This window comes from Macaca nemestrina, chromosome 1 (genome assembly GCF_043159975.1).
Source record: "Macaca nemestrina isolate mMacNem1 chromosome 1, mMacNem.hap1, whole genome shotgun sequence".
NCBI lineage: Eukaryota > Metazoa > Chordata > Mammalia > Primates > Cercopithecidae > Macaca > Macaca nemestrina.
The window spans coordinates 55,899,459-55,913,097 of record NC_092125.1 but is presented as its reverse complement, the minus strand read 5'-3'; positions in this window follow the sequence as shown (position 1 = coordinate 55,913,097).

Sequence of the window (13,639 nt, the reverse complement as noted above, 5' to 3'; positions counted from 1 at the left end):
AGCAACCTCGATTCTGTCGCTGAAGATCTAGCCAAGATGGATCTGGGAAAACCAGCCTCTCCGCCTCTTCAAGGCACAGAGAATGCGAGAAAGAAGGATGGTCCTGGAGAGGAAGCCCAGGAGAGGATCTTCCAGGCCGAGATGCAGCACTTGTCCAGCTTGAGGCGCAAGAAAGGGAAGCTTGCCGTCTTCCTGGGGGCCAGGAATCTGGAGATGAAAGATATCCCAGCCGACCGCCACGCATGTACCGCGCCATCCAAGACCAGCTGCTGTTCTCCGTGTCCGCGGAGAGCCTGGTGGGCCGCACCGCCAACTACACGCAGAGGCACATTGGCCGCTTGCTGCCCTTCTTCAGCAACCCCGGAACCGGCGATGCCTACGGGGGCGATGACTTCATGAGCTACTGCAACTACACCGTGCTCAGCGCATCGTGAGGAGGCCAGCGGGAGCTGAGGGCCCTGTGGTACGTCCTGCAGGCCCCCATTGAGGCGACGACTAGCCTGCCGTCGTCATCCGGGAGGAGTCCGCCAAGAAGCCCCTCACCCTGGTCCACCTGCACCAGGCCTGCAACCCCGGGGAGCACCATAACTCCGTGAAGCCGCTCGAGGCCGGCGCCGTCGGGGGTGCGACTCTGCGCCTCTTCTAGGCCTGATAGCGCCGAAAACCTCTTCCATTGCTGTCGCCGTCGCTGTCGTCATCGCCGCCGCCGCCGTTGCAGCGGCCGTAACGTCTCCTCAGGAAGCTCCGTTCTCCCCTCCCCCACCACAGCCCTCCTCCAATCCCCACCCCCACCCCTGCTCCCCTGGGGCGCCCTTTGATATTTCCCCGGGTTTTTGTTTTTTCCCTTCGTTTTACTCAAAATTGCCTCCGCCTCCCCCACCTTCCTACCTTACCGTTCTACCTTCTCATTCCTTCCTTGCTTCTTTCACGGGATGGGAGACGAATTTCGAAGAAAATACCTGCCTTGTACCACAGGAGGGGCATAAGTGGGATAAGCTCTAACCTCTTCTTGCCTTTCTGGGTCTTCACCTCCCTCACCGACTGAATATTGGTCATGTTACGAATAACGTAGGGATACAAATAGAAATTTTAGATTTCACATATTCTGGGAAAAATAAATTTAGTCCACTAGCTCGTAGTGTTCAGATTTTCCTATGAATATATTGGATTACTCAGGTAAAATTGGAGTTTATGTGATCGAAGTGCTTTGTGAGTGCCTTTTGCTGAGTTTTTTTTGAAAAATAATGTCATGTTTGCTTTTTGCTTAAACTGGACTACTCAGGAGATGTCTCCAGTTATGAACAAGAGTTCCATTAGTACTTTGTTTTTATCTTTTATCAAAACTTATATAGTTCCAAATTATTTTTTGTTGCTCAGACGTTTACTGAATTCTAAATAGCAGCATTCGTTAAACTTGTAAGGTAAATGTGTTTATAAACAGAGTAAATTTAGATAAACTGATAGGTTAGATAAGGTTTACGCTAACATGAAAGATCTGAATTTCCTTTATTAAAGGTAGGAAGGGATATGACTTTATTCAAATAGTTGATCCATTTCATCATCTCTACAACTGGTATAAAGCAAAAATAGAAACATGAATAGGTAGTTTAACTTACTATAAGGGGTAAATTTCTGAATCTAGTAAGTTTCCTTTAGATTACTACATTCATATCTTTCACACTCCATACCAGCTGATAACAAGGTAGGTCAGCTACTTGAATAAAGTCATAGTCTTTTATATATCTAAGAATAAAGGAAACTTAAAAAATTTTTAAATGGCATTTGTCTTTTAAATCATGTGGAAAACAAAGTGGAGTTACATACCATTGTTATAATAATACTAGCTTTTATAATTGCCCATATATTTACCCTTACTATTTATTTTTTCATATGGCATCAAGTTACTGTCTAGTATCATTTATTTCAACCTGCAGGACTCACTTTAGCATTCCTTGCAGGGCATTTCTCAGGTTTTTGTTGTTGTTTGTGTTTTTGGTTTTTTTGTTTGTTGGTTTGTTTGACAGAGTCTCACTCTGTTCCCCAGGCTGGAGTGTGGTGGCATGATCTTGGCTCACTGCAACCTCCACCTCCAGAGTTCAGGTGATTCTCCTACCTCAGCCTCCTGAGTAGCTGAGATTACAGTCACGCACCAACACGTCCAACTATTTTTTTTTTGTATTTTTAGTAGAGATGGGATTTCACCGTGTTGGTCAGGCTGCTCTTGAACTCCTGAACTCAAATATAAACCAGCGTCAGCCTCCCAAAGTGCCGGATTACAGGCATGAGCCACTACACCCAATCAGTTCTCAGGTTTTGTTTATCTTACTTTTGAAGGACAATTTTTGCCAAACATAGTATTATTGTTTGACAGAGTTTTTTCTTTTACCATTTTGAATATATCAACTCACTGCTTTGTGGCCTTCAAAGTTTCTGATGAGAAATATGCAGTAATGTTATTAAGAATCCCTTTTAAATGTCCATTAAAAATGTTGGGAAAAGGTCTGAGGTTCATTTAGGCTTGCTACTGTCAGTTGGGTGACATCAGGCAAGTCATCTAATCTCCTTAAATCTAATCTCCAGAATATATATATATATGTGTGTGTGTGTGTATATATATGTGTGTGTGTGTGTATGTGTGTGTGTGTGTGTATATGTGTGTGTGTGTGTATATATATGTATATATATACTCCTCGAGAAGAGCAATTCCAAGACACATAATTGTCAGATTCACCAAAGTTGAAATGAAGGAAAAAATATTAAGGGCAACCATAGAGAAAGGTCGGGTTACCCACAAAGGGAAGCCCATAAGACTAACAGCAGATCTCTTGTCAGAAACCCTAAAAGCCAGAAGAGAGTGGGGACCAATATTCAAAATTTTTTTAAAAAAGAATTTTCAACCCAGAATTTCATATCCAGCCAAACTAAGCTTCGTAAGTGAAGGAGGAATAAAATCCTTTACAGACAAGCAAATACTCAGAGATTTTGTCACCACCAGGCCTGCCTTATAAGAGCTCCTGAAGGAAGCACTAAACATGGAAAGAAACAACTGGAACCAGCCACTGCAAGAACATGACAAATTATAAAGACCATCGATGCTATGAAGAAATGGCATCAATTAGTGGGCAAAAAAGAAACCAGCAAACATCATAATGACAGGATCAAATTCGCATATAACCATATTAACCTTAAATGTAAATGGGCTAAATCCCCCAATTAAAAGACACAGACTGGCAAATTGGATAAAGAGTCAAGACCGAGACCCATCGGTGTGCTGTATTTGGGAGACACATTGCACGTGCAAAGACACAAATAGGCTCAAAATAAAGGGATGGAGGAAGATCTACCAAGCAAATGGAAAGAAAAAAAAAAAAAAAGCAGGGATTGCAATCCTAGTTTCTGATAAAACAGACTTTAAATAAACAAAGATCAAAACAGACAAAGAAGGCCATACATAATGGTACATATATATGCACCCAATACAGGAGCACCCAGATTCATAAAGCAAGTCCTTAGAGACCTACAGAGAGACTTAGACTCCCACACAATAATAATGGGAGACTTTAACACCTCACTGTTAACATTAGACAGATCAATGAGACAGAAGGATATCCAGGGCTTCAACTCAGCTCTGCAACAAGCAGACCTAATAGACATCTACAGAACTCTCCACCCCAAATCAACAGAAAATACATTCTTCTCAGCACCGTATCACACTTATTCTAAAATTGACCATATAATTGGAAGTAAAGCACCCCTCAGCAAATGTAAAAGAACGAAAATCACAACAAACTGTCTCTCAGAACACAGTGCAATCAAATTAGAACTCAGGATTAAGAAACTCACTCAAAACTGCACAACTACATGGAAACTGAGCAACTTACTCCTGAATGACTACTGGGTAAATAACGAAGGCAGAAATAAAGATGAGAATAAAGATGAGAAATAAAGATTGAAACCAATGAGTACAAAGACACAATGTACCAGAATCTCTGGGACACATTTAAAGCAGGGTGTAGAGGAAAATTTATAGCACTAAATGCCCACATGAGAAAGCAGGAAAGATCTAAAATCGAAACCCTAACTTCACAATTAAAAGAACTAGAGAAGCAAGAGCAAACAAACTCAAAAGCAAGCACAAGACAAGAAATAACTAAGATCAGAGCAGAACTGAAAGAGATAGAGACACAAAAAACTCTTCAAAAAAATCAATGAATCAAGGAGTTGGTTTTTTGAAAAGATCAACAAAATTGATAGACCACTAGCAAGACTAATAAAGAAGAAACTACAGAAGAATCAAATAGATGCAATAAAAAATGATAAAGGGGATATCACCACTGATCCACAGAAAATATAAACTACCATCATAGAATACTATAAATACCTCTATGCAAATAAACTAGAAAATCTAGAAGAAATGGCTAAATTTCTGGACACATACACCCTCCCAAGACTAAATCAGGAATAAGTTGAATCTCTGAATAGACCAATAACAGGCTCTGAAATTGAGGCAATAATTAACAGCCTACCAACCAAAAAAACTCCAGGACCAGATGGATTCACAGCCGATTTCCACCAGAGGTACAAGGAGGAGCTGGTACCATTCCTTCTGAAACTATTCCAATCAATAGAAAAACAGCGAATATTTCCTAACTCATTTTATGAGGCCAACATCATCCTGACACCAAAGTCTGGCAGAGACACAACAAAAAAAGAGAATTTTAGACCAATATCCCTGATGAACATCGATGCAAAAATCCTCAATAAAATACTGGCAAATCGAATCCAGCAGCACATCAAAAAGCTTATCCACCACAATCAAGGGGGCTTCATCCCTGGGATGCAAGGCTAGTTCAACATATGCAAATCAATAAATGTAATACATCACGTAAACAGAACCAACAACAAAAACCACATGATTATCTCAATAGATGCAGAAAAGGCCTTTGACAAAATTCAACAGCCCTTCATGCTAAAAACTCTCAATAAACTAGGTATTGATGGAACGTATCTCAAAATAGTAAGAGCTATTTATGACAAACCCACAGCCAATATCATACTGAATGGGCAAAAACTGGAAGCACTCCCTTTGGAAACCGGCACAAGACAGGGATGCCCTCTCTCATCACTCCTATTCAATGTAGTGTTGGAAGTTCTGGCCGGGGCGATCAGGCAAGAGAAAGAAATAAAGGGTATTCAATTAGGAAATGAGGAATCCAAATTGTCCCTGTTTGCAAATGACATGATTGTATACTTAGAAACCCCATCGTCTCAGCCCAAAATCTCCTTAAGCTGATAAGCAACTTCAGCAAAGTTTCAGGATACGGAATCAATGTGCAAAAATCCAAGCATTCCTATACACCAATAACGGATAAACAGAGAGCCAAATCATGAGTGAACTCCCATTCACAATTGCTTCAAAGAGAATAAAATAGCCAGGAATCCAACTTACAAGGGATGTGAAGGACCTCTTCAAGGAGAGCTACAAACCACTGCTCAATGAAATAAAAGAGGACACAAACAAATTGAAGAATATTCCATGCTTATGGATAGGAAGAATCAATATCATGAAAATGGCCATACTGCCCAAAGTAATTTGTAGATTCAATGCCATCCCCATCAAGCTACTAATGACTTTCTTCACAGAATTGGAAAAAACTGCTTTAAAGTTCATATGGAACCAAAAAAGAGCCTGCATTGCCAAGACAATCCTAAGTCAAAAGAACAAAGCTGGAGGCATCACGCTACCTGACTTCAAACTATACTACAAGGCTACAGTAACCAAAACAGCATGGTACTGGTGCCAAAACAGATATACACCAATGGAACAGAACAGAGCCCTCAGAAATAATACCACACATCTACGGCCATCTGATCTTTGACAAAACTAAGAAAAACAAGAAATGGGGAAAGGATTCCCTATTTAATAAATGGTGCTGGGAAAATTGGCTAGCCATAAGTGGAAAGCTGAAACTGGATCCTTTCCTTACTCCTTATACAAAAATTAATTCAAGATGGACTAGAGACTTAAATGTTAGACCTAATACCATAAAAACCCTAGAAGAAAACCTAGGTAATACCATTCAGGACATAGGCATGGGCAAGGGCTTCATGTCTAAAACACCAAAAGCAACGGCAACAAAAGCCAAAATTGACAAATGGGATCTAATTAAACTAAAGAGCTTCTGCACGGCAAAAGAAACTACCATCAGAGTGAACAGGCAACCTATAGAATGGGAGAAAATTTTTGCAATCTACTCATCTGACAAAGGGCTAATATCCAGCACCTACAAAGAACTCAAACAAATTTACAAGAAAAAAACAAACAACCCCATCAAAAAGTGGGCAAAGGATATGAACAGACATTTCTCAAAAGAAGACATTCATACAGCCAACAGATACATGAAAAAATGCTCATCATCACTGGCCATCAGAGAAATGCAAATCAAAACCACAATGAGATACCATCTCACACCAGTTAGAATGGTGATCATTAAAAAGTCAGGAAACAACAGGTGCTGGAGAGGATGTGGAGAAATAGGAACACTTTTACACTGTTGGTGGGATTGTAAACTAGTTCAACCATTATGGAAAACAGTATGGCGATTCCTCAAGGATCTAGAACTAGAAGTACCATATGACCCAGCCATCCTAATACTGGGTATATACCCAAAGGATTATAAATCATGCTGCTATAAAGACACATGCACACGTACGTTTATTGCGGCACTATTCACAATAGCAAAGACTTGGAATCAACCCAAATGTCCATCAGTGACAGACTGGATTAAGAAAATGTGGCACATATACACCATGGAATACTATGCAGCCATAAAAAAGGATGAGTTTGTGTCCTTTGTAGGGACATGGATGCAACTGGAAACCATCATTCTCAGCAAACTATCGCAAGAACAGAAAACCAAACACCGCTAGTTCTCACTCATAGGTGGGAACTGAACAATGAGATCACTTGGACTCGGGAAGGGGAACATCACACACCAGGGCCTATCATGGGGAGGGAGGAGGGGGGAGGGATTGCATTGGGAGTTATACCTGATTCAAATGACGAGTTGATGGGTGCTGATGAGTTCATGGGTGCAGCACACCAACATGGCACAAGTATACATATGTAACAAACCTCCACGTTATGCACATGTACCCTAGAACTTAAAGTATAATAATAATTAAAAATAAATAAATAAATAAAATAAAATTTCAAAAAAAAAATATGGCATATATAGACCAGGGAATACCATGGAGCCATAAAAAAAGATGTGTTCATGTCCTTCGCAGGGACATGGATGAAGCTGGAAACCAACATTCTCAGCAAACTATCACAAGGACAGAAAACCAAACACTGCATGTTCTCACTCATAGGTGGGAATTGAACAATAAGAACGCTTGGACACAGGGCAGGGAACATAACACACTGGGGCCTGTTGTGGGGTGGTGGACTGGGGGAAGGATAGCATTAGGAGAAATACCTAATGTAAATGATAAGTTGATGGGTGCAGCAAACCAACTTGGCACAAGTATACCTATGTATCAAACCTGCACGTTGTGCACATGTACCCTAGAACTTAAAGTATAATAATAAAAAAAGAATGCGAAAAAACAACAACAACAAAAAAGAAATTACTTTAAATGTAAACTGATTAAACTGTCCAATCAAAAGACAGAAATTGGCAGAATGGATTTAAAAAACATGACCAAAGTATATGTTGAATATAAGAGACTCAGTTTAGATCTAAATGCACAAATAGGTTGAAAGTGAAGTAAGGGAAAAGGATATTTTCTTTCTGTATACCATGCAACTAGTAACTAAGAGAGATTAAGGGTGACTATGCTAATCTCAGACAAAATAGAATTTAAATCCAAAAAAATTACAGTAACAAAGACGGACTCACTCATAAATGAAAGCTTCAATACAGCAAAAGATATAACAATTACAAACACTTTTGTACCCAATAATCATCAAAATATGAAGAAAAAATCAACAAAATCGAATGGAGAAATAGACAGTTTCACAATAATAGCTGCATATTTCAATACCCCACCCTCAGTATTGATAGAACACCCTGACAGAAGGCTAAGTGTGGTGGCTTATGCCTGTAATCCTAGCACTTTGTGAGGCTGAGGCTGGTGGATCACCTGAGGTCAGGAGTTTGAGACCAGTCTGGCCAACATGGTGAAATCCCATCTCTACTAAAAATACAAAAATTAGCCAGGAGTGGTGGTGCATGCCTGTATTCTCAGCTACCCAGGAGGCTGAGGCAGGAGAATTGCTGGAGCCCAGGAGGCAGAGGCTTCAGTGAGCCAAGATAGTGCCACTGCACTCCAGCCTGGGGAACACAGCAAGACACTGTCTCGAAAAAAAAAAAAAAAAAAAAAAAAGAACACCCTGACAGAACATGAGTAAAGAAATAAAGAAATAGGGGACTTGAACAACACAATAATCCAACTAGATCTAACATATATACAGAATGCTCTACTTAACAACACAGAATACATATTCTTTTTAAGTGCATATGGGATATTTTCCAAGGTAGACCACATGAGACAAATTAAGTCTCAATAGGTTTAAAAAGATAAATACCATACAAAGTGTCTTATCTGACTTCAACAGCACAAAATTAGAAATCAATAATGAAAAATAAACTGTAAAATTTACAAATTTGTGGAAATTAAAATATTCTTAACAACTGGGTCAAAGAATAAATTATAAGGGAAATACAAAATAGTAAGAGACAAATGAGAATAAAAATAACATACCAAAACTTATAGGACACAGTGAAAACAGTGCTAAGGAGAAAAAAATATAGCTATAAATGCTCACATTAAAAAACAAGAAAGATCTCAAATCAACAACCTAACTTTACAATTTAAGGAACTAGAAAAAGAACAAAGTAAACCCAAAGCCAGCAGAAGAAAGGAAATAATAAAGCTTAGGGCAGAGTTAAATGAAGTACAGAATTAAAACAAAACAAAACAAAACAAAACAAAAAAAAACAGAAAAATCAATGAAACCAATAGTTGGTTCTTTGAAAAGATCAACCAAATTGACAAATCTTTAGCTAGTAATCAACAGAGATTAAGGGTGACTATGCTAATATGACACAAAATAGTCTAAGAAAAAAGAGAGAAGTATCTATCAAATTCTCAAATTACTAAAATCAGAAATGAAAGTGGAAATGTTACTACTAATTCTTTATAGAAACAAAAAGGAACACTATTAGCAATTATATGCCAACAAACTGAAAAGCCTATAAAATGGACATATTACTAGAAATACAAACCATATCACCACTAAGCCACAAAGAAGTAACAAATCTGAATAGACCTATAACTAGTTGGTAGATTAAATCACTAATCAAATATCTCTCAACAAAGAAAAACCCTGAACCTGATGGCTTCACTGGTAAATTTTAACAAACATTTAAAGAAGGACTAACACCAATCATTCTCAAACATTTCCAAAAACAATTGAAGAGAAAGAAACACTCTCTAACACATTTTATGAGGCCAACATTGCACTAATACCAAAGTCAGAAAATTACAAGAAAACTATAGATCAATATCCCTTGTGAATATTGATACAAAAATCCGCTATAAAATACTAGCAAACCAAATTCAGCAGCATGTTAAAAGGATTATTTATCATGACCAAGTGGAATTTATTCCTGGAATGCAAGGATGGCTTAAAATATGAAAATTGATCAAAGTATTACACCATATTAACAGAACGAAAGGCAAAAATCCTGATCATCTCAATTCATGCAGGAAAATTATTTGACAAATATCAACACTCTTTTATGACAAAAGCACTCAAAAAAATAGGAATGGAAAAAAGCTGCCTCAAAATGATAAAAGTCACATATGAAAAACCCCACAACAAATATCATATTCAGTGATAAAACATTGAAAGCTTTTCTTCTAAAAGCAGGAAGAAGGCAAGGATGCTTACTTTCACCACTTCTATTCAGCATGGTACTGGAAGTCCTAGCCAGAGCAATTAGATAAGAAAAAGAAATAAAAGGCATCCAAATGGGAAAGAAGAAGTAAAATGATCTCTGTTTGCAAATAATGTGACCTTATGATCTTATATGTAGAAAACAAAAAATTCCACAAAAACATTAGAATTAATTAAGAAATCCAACAAAATAACAAGATACAAAGTAACATATATCAGGTGCATTTCTATACACTAACAGTGAAAAATCTAAAAAAAATGATAAGGAAACAGTTCCAGTTACAATAGCACTAAAAAGAGTAAAGACAGGAATTAACCAAGGATAAGGAGGTTGTACACTGAAAACTACAAAAACTTTCTAAAATAAAGAATATAAATAAGTGGAAAGCATAAATAAATCTAAAGATATGATATTGTTCATATGTCACTACTACCTAAAGTGATCTACAGATTTAATGCAATCTTTGTCAATATCCTAATGACTTATTTTTTTGCAGAAATAGAAAAACCCATCCTAAAATTCATATGGAATCTCAAGTGACCCCAAATAGCCAAAACAATCTTGCAAAAAACGAATAAAGAATATGTCCTTATTTCAAAACTTACTACAAAGCTATAGGAATCAAAACAATGGGACATAAAAACAGACATATAGACCAATGAAATAGAATAGACAGTTCCAAAACAATCATTGCATATATTGTCAAATGATTTTAGACAAGGGTGTCAAGACCATTCAATAAGGAAAAGACAGTCTTTTTAAAGAAATGGGGCTGGGAAAACTGGATATATCCACATCCAAAAGAATGAAGCTGGATCCTTATCTAACATCATATAGAAAAATTAATTCAGCATGGATCCATCAGCTAATGTAAGACCAAAAACTGGAAAACTGTTAGAAAACACAGGGTAAAAGTTTCACAACATTGGATTTGGCAATTATTTCTTGGATATGACACCAAAGGCATAGGCAATAACAATAACAAAAAGACAAATTGGGAGGCCGAGGTGGGTGAATCACCTGAGGTCAGGAGTTCAAGATCAGCCTTGCCAACATGGCGAAACCCTGTCTCTACTAAACATACAAAAAACTTAGCTGGGTGCAGTGGTGCATGCCTGCAATCCCAGCTACTCAGGAGGCTGGCAGGAAAATTGCTTGAACCCAGGAGGCAGAGGTTGCAGTGAATGGAGGTAACACCACTGCACTCCAGCCTGGGTGACTGAGTGAGACTCTGTCTCAAACAAAAAAGAGAGAAATTGAATTTCATGGTCAAGTGTGGTTCTTATGCCTGTAATGCCAGTGCTTTTGGAGGCCAAATTGCAAGAATCACTTGAGTCCAGGAGTTCAAGACTAGTCTGGGCAACATCTCAAGCCCCCATCCTGGTATAAGAAAAAAAAAAGAAAAAAATTGAACTTCATGAAAATGTAAAAATTTTGTGCATCAATAGACAACTATCAGCAGCGTAAAAAGACAACCAAAAGGAAAAATATTTACAAATCATCTATTTCATAAGATATTAATATCCAGAATATATAGAGAGCTCCTAAAACTCAACAACCAAAAAATCCAAGCAATTTAATTCCAAAACGAGCAAAGAACTTGAATAAACATTTCTCCAAACTAGATATATAAATGGCCAATAAGTCCATGAAGAGATGCTCAACAACACAAATTATTAGAAATACATATTAAAACCATAAAGAAATACCACCTCATACCTATTAGGATGGCTGATATAAAAATGAACAGAAAATAATAAGTGTTGGTGAGAATCTGAAGAAACTGGAACGCTTGTGCTTTGTTGGTGAGAATGTAAAATGGTACAGCTGCTTTGGAAAACAGTATGGCAGTTTCTCCAGAAATTAAAAATAGAATTATCATGTAATTTAGCAATTCCACTTCTTGGTATATACCCCAAATAATTGAAGGCAGGAGCTTGAAGAGGTATTTGTATGCTCATGTTGATAGCAGCATTGTTCACAATAGACAAGTGGTGAAAACAACCCAAATGTCCATGGATGGATGAATAAACAAAATGTGGTATAAACAAGCAGTAGAATATCATTTAATCTTAAAGAAGACGGAAATTCTGACATGATACAATATGGATGAACCTTGAAGACATTATGCTAAGTGAAATAAGCCAGTCACACAAGGAGAAACATTGTGATTTCACTTGCACTAGGTACCTAGAGTAGTCAAATTTATACAGGCAGAAAGTAGAATGGTAGTTGGCAAGGTCTGGGTGAAGGGGGAATGAGGAATTATTGTTTAATGAATACAGAGTTTTGCAAGATGAAGAGTTCTGGAGATGGATGATGGTGATATTTGCACAACAGTATGAATGTATTTAATGCCACTGAGCCATACACTTAAAAATGGTTATGATGATAATTTTTATATTATGAGTATTTACCACAAATAAAAATAACTTTTAAAAACCCTATTGTTTTAAACAATGTTCTTTTTCTAGAGAAAGTGCTTATTAGTTCAAAACAATGTACATGTCAGTTCTCTGCTATCATATAATCTTTTATTTTCAGTGGAAAAAAATATGTTAGAAATATTTATGCCCCCTAGTTTCCTCCTCTCCCCAAATAATAAATGACAGGAAGGTGGTGTAATCTTGTCTTTCTACTTGAGTGATCTAATTTTGGTTTAAACACATGTGTTAGTAGGTGTACTTTTTGTCTGTTTTTAGATTCCATTTGAAAGAAAACATTTCTCTGCTTTACTAGTACACTCTGACTACATTTTTTATGGCCTATTCTTTGTTGGGTGAGACTCTCTAAAATTAATGCCTAGTCTTTATTGATTGCCTGCCTGTGGCAGACATTTTGCAAACATAATCTTTAACTTTTTCAATAACCTTCAAATTAGCTATTATTACCCCCATTTTTCAGGTAATGAAATGTAGATAGTAAGTAGTAAGCTCAGGATTTGAATGCAGGTCTAGCTCCAAAACCTTGGAAAGTTGACTGCATAAATCTTTACCTAAAAGTTAAAACAAGGCCAAAGCCAGATAGACACTCAGTCACCCCATCCATTCTCTTTTAAACACAGGAAAGTTATCTCTATTTAATACATATGAGTTTCAGTTTGCAAAATGGGCAACAGATCTTCATAGTTTTGTAAGTGAGTAATTTGTAAATCCCTGAAGAAATGGTTTGTATCAAATGATCTTTAAGGATTTATGATGCATATATCAAAAATAGATTATGTGGATTGTAAATAGATTGTATAGGTTGACAGATTTTCACAAATTGAACACACCTGTTTAACCAGCACTTAGATTAAGAAACAGAACATTACCAATACCCTCCAAACTCCCTTATGCCCGTAGCTGCTATATCTCCACTTTCAATAGCAATTGATTATTTTCACCTAAATGTTATTTATATACTATTCCGATCATTTAGTTTACAGTTTTACTATTATGAAAAGTGTTGTTATAAACATTCTTGTTCATGTCTTTTGGTGACACACACACACACATATTTCTGCTGAGTATAAAACTATGAGTAGAATTAATTGCTGGATCACACTATATGCATATGCTCAGCTGATATGGTTTGGCTCTGTGTCCCCACCCAAATCTCACCTTAAACTGTAACTTCTGTAATTCCCATGTGTTGTGGGAGGGACCCGGTGGGAGATACTTTGAATCATG